This window comes from Galendromus occidentalis, unplaced genomic scaffold, assembly GCF_000255335.2.
Source record: "Galendromus occidentalis unplaced genomic scaffold, Mocc_1.1 scf7180000077186, whole genome shotgun sequence".
NCBI classification, from domain to species: domain Eukaryota; kingdom Metazoa; phylum Arthropoda; class Arachnida; order Mesostigmata; family Phytoseiidae; genus Galendromus; species Galendromus occidentalis.
This window is the reverse complement of record NW_003805174.1, coordinates 8864-16500: the sequence shown is the minus strand read 5'-3', so window position 1 is coordinate 16500 and position 7637 is coordinate 8864.

Sequence of the window (7637 nt, the reverse complement as noted above, 5' to 3'; positions counted from 1 at the left end):
ATTGGAGAAAGTGTCGTCTTCTATATCAGTGGGTTGACCCTCCCCTAGAGGCACAGTTCGTAAGGCATCGAGTAAGATTTCCAGATGGTTACTAAATACGGAATCAGAAGAGAGGCCTGATGAGTGGAGTCTCTGACATGTGTCAGAGCTGGAGCCTCTGGCACGTGCCACAGTACGGAGTCTGGGTTCACCGAAATAGATATGACAGAGAGCTTAGCTTAGAAGTATGAGTGAAGCTATTTCAAAGTTAGTCTAAACAATATTCGAGAGCGGGCGTCCTTCTTCATCGAACTGGAGACTGATGTCTGAACACCTGCATTTTGCTTGATTTTGAAGTCGTTCGGTCTCCTAGTCTCCTGGTACGCCGTGGTTTTCTTCTGAGTGAGCTCCATGATTCTCAAGATCGCTTCCGGCCATCTATTTTCAGGCATCGATCTCACTCCATCGAAGTATCTCATTTTGCTTAGGGCATCCCTTGCTTCGAGGGATGACCATTCAAGTTCGCCTTCGACGAATTCGTTCGATACTTTCGGCCCTGGAATCCCTAGCGCCCATTTCCCGGCTTTTTGTTGGGCTCTACCCAGGGTGTCCCTCGAATTAGCGCTCCTCACCAAGACCGAGTTGGCGTAGGTGAGTTTCGGGCCGGCGGTTGCTTTCCACTGCACTCAAGTGATTTCGAATCGGTTGAAGCCCCAGAGAGACGTAGCATGCAGGGCGGAATCTGCCCCTTTCGCCCAGGCTTCCTCTTGTGCGTTGAGGTAGTTTCTGGAGTTGGATAGGGTTACTCCCAGGTACTTATAGTTTTCTGCAAGTAGGATGGTTTCGCCTGGCGAGACCTGCTCAGTGAAAGGAAATGTGCATCACTCGTTCCTTCCATGTCGGAGTGAAGCAAATGTGAAGCCGTTCATGTATAAGAAGGTTAATCATGATTTAAGCTGGCCGGAGATTTATTGTTATCCTGAAGATCCTGAAGATTTGGTTTCAATCTGTCGGATTTCCAAACATATCATCTCATGGAATCATTCCTAAAGCAGCGTTTTGTCTAGAAGCGTGCATGCTTCAATTGCCAGGATTCTTGGGTTGAGGGAGAACCTGCTTACAGGCGGAGCCAATCTGTTAGGGGTCTTTGCAAATCATGCATTTGCCACAGTATCCGATATAAATTTTCAAGTAGGCTGCGAAGGAGGTTCCTTTATGGAAGTTTTGGTTACGGACGAATACGAAGGAGTGACAATGGCGATCGTTGACCATCGGTCCGGGAATCTCTTCGACGGAGCGAGGTCGACTTATGTCGCTTTTCCCTTAACGCGGTCATCCAAGTAATAGTTGAAGACGATCGGTGGTCAATTCGCCGCAGTCATCATCGGATGACATCGGATGATTTCTTGTATTTCGTCGGCGCCGGCGGTGTATGCTTCTTCGCTCCATAGCTGTAAAACGATCCTTTTGTAGGTTCCATCTTTGGCCGTGAGATTTCTTTGTCGAGGTCTGTCGGGTCCTCGCAGTCGAGTGTCCTCGGAATCTTTTTTGGAATATCGGGTTTTAAGATTTCGTTGTTCCCAAGTCTTCTTGAGCCGATACGGAGCCATGATTCCAGAGAAAAATTGCGAATTATGACTTTGAAGCTTAGGTCAATCGAGAAGTCTATCGCGTGGAAATGGTGTTGAGTTGTTGTTAAAAATCTTATGCGTAGGTTTGAATTGATTTGCTTACTCGTACGGTCCGTTTCTCCGGATTTTTCTTTGTTTCTTGCTTTCGATCGGGAAATGCGTCGATTTGACCGAAAGGCGTCACTCGGAAATCAAATTGATCCTGCACAGCGATGAAGCAGTAGTGGGAACGGTTTTGAGTCGGGCAGGCCCATGACTAATGAGTTAATACGGAAGGAAAATATTTTGCTTACCTCTCGAATCGATTTGTTCGCTTGAACCGACCGAAATCGTAGGTTCCGCTTTTAGTGGTGGCTTGGATAGGGGAACGCACCGAAGTGAGCGTAAAGCGTATCTCGGGAAACGAACTGATACTGCGCAGTCCGAGAGCAGTTTGAATCGGAGCATCGTGCGCGTGTAGTCTGGAAACCGTTGCACAGCTTCGAATGACGGTTATTCGTTGAATGGAAACGGAGTCGTTCCGAGTTTTGACTGTTGAGGTGAGGCGGTCAGGCGGCACGCGGGCCATCTTCGATTTGTACACGCGTATGTTTTCCCAATGCAGGCGGACGAAGGGGGCATGTAGTGTAGTTCACACGCGCCGGGCACATTCTTTCCCGATTCCCGAAGTCACGAAATTCGATTGATCCTTCAGATTGACCTACTATAATGACTTGAACACAATCGTTCTCGAATGCGGAGTATTCTAGCCTTCATTGGGTGGATGCAGGAATGTGTATCAAGCCTGCTTGCTATTAGAGTATGTTTGTATAAACGACATTGGGGATCAATTCGTCAATGTCTTTGCTTTTGATTCTCATATCTTCCGGCGTCGCGACTCGACTCAAGGCGACGTATAGATTTCCGTGATTGGAAGGATCACTGCGCAATAATAAGCCTACTCTTTGGAAGGTTTGACCCTGGCTTTTGTTAATCGTCATAGCGAAAGCCAAGCGCTGGCGGAATTGTCTCCTCCTCAAGCGGAAGCGCGAATTATAGGAGTCACAGTAATTGTCGGTACGGGGAATGATAACGAAATCGCCCTCCCAGCGGCCGTGATGAATTTGCAACCGACAACAAATTGACCGATGGGTTCGATTTTGAATCTTGTCCCTTTGCAGAGACCCGCGGTCACATCTAAATTACGCAGGAGCATAACTATAGCTCCTTTTTTGAGGTGTAAGAGATGTGGGGGCATTCCTGGTGGACTGAGACTGTTGAGATATTTGAAAGGATAGAATATGAGCTCATCAGCTCCGCCATGGAAGATTTCATCGATGCTCCTTAGATGGCCTTCATGCAGTGTATCAGAAACCTGCAACCTATCCAAAATGCGTTCATTCATCTCATCGACGGCGGCATTCTTGCGTGCTAAAATCGCTCTATCTGCTAGATCGTCTACGTTACTCTCTGTGATTACGTCTCCGTGAATCTCTCGAACCAAATCTCCTTCGCAAAAAAGATGTGGTGGGAATGCAACGCGTCCAGACTGGTCATGAAGACTTCTGTCTTCAACCCTAAGCAAAAAACTCTGCCAAGAATCTCCGCCGCGTCTTGCCCGTATGTTCTGAGTCAGCCGGCAAAGTTCAAAATGAGACCAAAGGATCGATGTCTTCATGAATAGGCGCACGGGCATCTCGGTGGTCTTTGCAACGGTGGTTCTCGCGGGCTCCAGCCATTGCGACCAAACAAATTGCAAAAATGGGAGGGAAAAAGACATGTCCTGACACCAACAGAAACTCGATATCTCATCTGGATCCGATTTTACAAGCGTTCGTTATCGGAATATCCCTGCTGCCGCACCCTGTACAAGTGCTCATGTATGTACACCGATGATATCGCCCGGTTCTAGTCGAGTCGGTTCCGTCTCCAACAAGCCCTGAGGAGTCTGCAACGATATGTCTTTGAGAATGATCTCGAGATCAACGCCTCAAAGTCGAAAGCTCTCAAATTCCGCTGCGGTGGCGGACCCTCGGGCTCAGATCAGTTCAGAATCGACTCGGACACTCTTGAGCTTGTTGATCACTTCCAGTACCTTGGAATTTTCTTCTCGGCGTTTGGCTGCTCGTTCTCACGGCATCCCCGCGAACGAGTTCACCTGGGTCATCTCGCTTCTCACTGCATCGAAAACCCTCACAAGCTCTCCCTGGAGACGGCTGAGACTCTGTTCACTCTGAAAATCGAGCCGACGGCATGTTACGGGATCCCAGTGATCTGGGCTCAGCTCGGCAGATCCCACCTCATGCAGCTGGATCGCCTCAAGGCGGCTTTTCTCAAAAGGGTGCTGCGAGTGCACCGATCAAGCAGAAACAGACTCGTCTATCTCGTGGCGAATGTCCCATTACTCTCGGAGCAAGTCCGGCGAAGATTCAATCTCCCGGTGACCGAGGCCTTCGCCGAGCACTGTCGCGAGCGGAGGCTGACGGACGTGGACCCCGAAGTTTTCTACACCGAGGCCTTTTCTTCAGACCGTTGGAAGGGTTCCGACTACATGAACAGGCATCTTGTAACCCGGTTTGCGATGCACGGCTTTCACCACAAAACTTGCTCTCGCAAAGGCTTCCATGACCCCTCGGACGAATGCATCTGTTCATCTGTTCCCTATGCGGGGAGATAGGCGGAACGTATCATCTTCAGCAATGCACGAAGAAAGTGTCGCTCTCCAGGTTGACATAAATCTTGTATATTTAAATAAGGTACATAAACTGGTTAATAAATGGTTGAATGAATGATCTGTTGCCTAGTTATGCGCGGAGGAATGTCCTCCGACGAAGATAGGGGTTCCCCGAAACTACCTCAGAAAACCATTTCAAGCTTTCTCGGATTAGCCGCCATGTAGTCCACAATCTCTTCAACAGTGAGCGGCATTTCTCGATTAATTTTCAACGCCGTCAAGCCACTCAATCTCTCTCCTTTCATCGTACTCCGAAGATCTGTTTTCAGCAATTTGAGTACGCTGAAATCGCGCTCAGCTGTCGACGTCGTCACTGGGAGGGTGGCGTAAATTTGGAGTAACATCGAGATTTTTGGATAGTCAATCGATGAGCATTGATTCAAAGCTTCCAAAGCGTTTCCCGGCCTTTTTCGGCTGGAACTTTCGACCATAAATATTTCCAAAGCTCGTAGTCCGCACTAATGACACTCATGCTGCGACTCAGGTCATCTTTGTAGAAATCTAGCGCTTGACTCAAGTCGCAGAACTGGCCTCTCTCCACATATTTCGGCACGAGAAATTGAATCTCTGAGGCTCCTGCTCTGTAGTCTACACAAAAAGAATTGAATTCTTGTATCAGCTGATCCAGGTATACAATGTACAGACTGACCCTATAGTACTCTTCTGTAGTTCGCGATGGATGGTTCTCCCTGTGTCCCTGTGTTCCACACCGTCTCGGGAGCTTGATTACGACGCCGATATCAGAGCATATTCTTTCGATTACTTCGAACAATTCAGCGAATATCGTCTCCGCGTCATCTCTGCGCTGTTGCAAGACGGCTGCTAGGACGTCTATCGTTTCGATAGCGCTCAGTAAATCGAGCTGGGTGGACTGTAGAGCGACGGATAGGGGAGGAGAACGGCAGAGAAACTTTCAATTACCACAAGAGCGGTCTCGAATTCGCACTTACAAAGCGCTGATAGGAGCTCGTTGGCGCGGCCAGTATCGTTTGCCTTCGTCGAAACTTCCAAAGCCCTCACAATAGGTACGAACATATCTTCGAATCTGATGAACGCCTGATGGCTTTCGACCCAACGAGTCGAACACAAGGGTTTCAGTAGACGAGCGGTGATGGTATCGGAGTGAAGAACGACTTGCTCTTCGAGTATTTTGATCCGAGAAATAGAATCGGATATGAATCTTAATAACACTCAGCTTTATTTGTAAGCGTGAGGGGGGTGAGATACCGTAAAATACCCAATACAAGCCCGGGCGTCTATTTTTTTCGAGAGCCTCTTGGGGAGGGTTTATATTGGAGAGGGGCTTCTATTGGAGAGGGGCTCCTAATACCCTAATTTTGGACTGGGGAACGCCGATGATCAAAACAAAAGGAGGGAGCACTGCTTGACTGCATTTTCCTGTATGAAGACAACTATTTTATCCTAGAGATTATGTCTACAAACTCTTAGGTATTTACAACTCCACGAAGGTACGTCATATCTCACAAATCGAAATGTCGCTCTCGTGTGTTTTTTGGAGGAGTGAGTCGTCTGTCAGGAGAATAGGCTCCTCTTCCTCTTCTCTTCCGAGACAGGAATCAAACTCGTCGCGGACTTTCAAATTCCTCGTGCATTCAATTAGCTCGGCCAGACCATTTGGACAAGCTGCATCAGGCTTGAATACGTGTATGAGGTGGTCCTCGGTACCGTCGATAGCGTTCGATATCCCGCAAGCCATGAAGAATTTCGCGATTATCTCTGGAGTCAGTCGCGACCAGGAGTCGACGATACATTTTAGCTGCACGTCCATCGGTGGAGCTCGCATATTACCTTTGGGAGTGTACGATTTTTCTCCATGGAGCAACCAGTCTTCGTACTGTTCTTCGATTCTCTGTTTGAAAGGTTTGTTCCAGTTGACGTCCGGGGCTTGAACGAATTTAGTGCAACCTCCGAGCACAACAACGGAATCGACGCGCAGATTTCTTAGCTCATCGGTGTCTTTCGTGAGATGAGCGCGAAACGCATCCCCTCCATTCGGAATGTAACGGTTTCATCGTTCAATGCGATCGGCAAATCGCTCTCCGTGTCGTCTGCGTTTCGCATACTCTGATTTCGGGGGGCTTGTATTGGAAAGGGGCTTCTATATTTTTGAACCGTCGGAGGGGTGGGGCTTGTAATGGAGAGGGGCTACTAATAAGTAGTGGGCTTTCATTGGGTATTTAACGGTATGTACACAATAGCAAGAGACGGCTGACGGAATCACGAGCGCAGGCAAGGGGGGGAGGGAGAGATTAGGTGATGCAGGTCGTGATTCAGGCGACGGCCAAGTCTCCAACGAAAGGAGGCTCCAATGACGTTATTCCAAGGCCTACGGAGCACTGAGATCTTTGAGGCACGGGTGAGAGTATCACGAATGGCTAAGAAGTCGTCGAAGAGTGGGTCATGGAGAATCTTGATTGCCAGTTTTCTGTCCTTCTCATCCAGAAGAGCAGAGATGGGCGATAGGTCGATAGAATCGCAGCAGACACTGCACTTGAGTGCCACACGGCGAATGAAACGCTTTTGAAAGCTCTCAGGGAGGAGCAGGTCTCTTTTGAACCAGGGCCGCCAGACCTCGGATCCATAAAGGAGCACGGGAAGGATGAGTGCCCTGTACGCCCTGACATAAACCTGTGGAATATTTGAGACGAACGCACGGTGAATGAGATTTGCCAGACGGCCCGCCCTGACAAGGGCATCCCTAATATGAACAATCGGTTGAAGATCAGTGGAGATCGGAATCCCAAGGTCCCTTGACACATGAGGACATACAGGACACATGAGGACATACAGGAGTGATTTCGCCGAACATGGTATACTCTGCAGGCTGAGAGTGAAGAATATGTAGCACAGCAGATTTGGCAGATGAAATCTTGAGCTTCCAAGTAACTGACCAGTCTTCAATGTTGGTCAGGGTGTTCTGGAGAGCAGTTCTGCCCAGGGGAGACGACACGTCAGCAAAAATTTTGGTATCATCTGCGTAGGTTCTGTGAGAGACACCGCCCACTATCTCACGCTGAAGATCGGTGGAAAAGAGCAGGAGAAGTAGGGGTCCCACGACGCTCCCCTGCGGGACGCCAGAGGGTGCGGGCGACCAGGAAGAGCGGGAGTCCCCGACTCTGACAGAGAACGTTCTGTCGGTCAGGAAGTCCTTGAACCAGGAACATAAAACAGGCGAGAAGCCGAAGTACGGTAATTTGAGCAGCAGGAGACGATGATTAACGACATCAAACGCAGCACTGAAGTCGATGTAGATGGCGTCCGTATGAGCACGATCATTGTCGAAAGAGGTATAC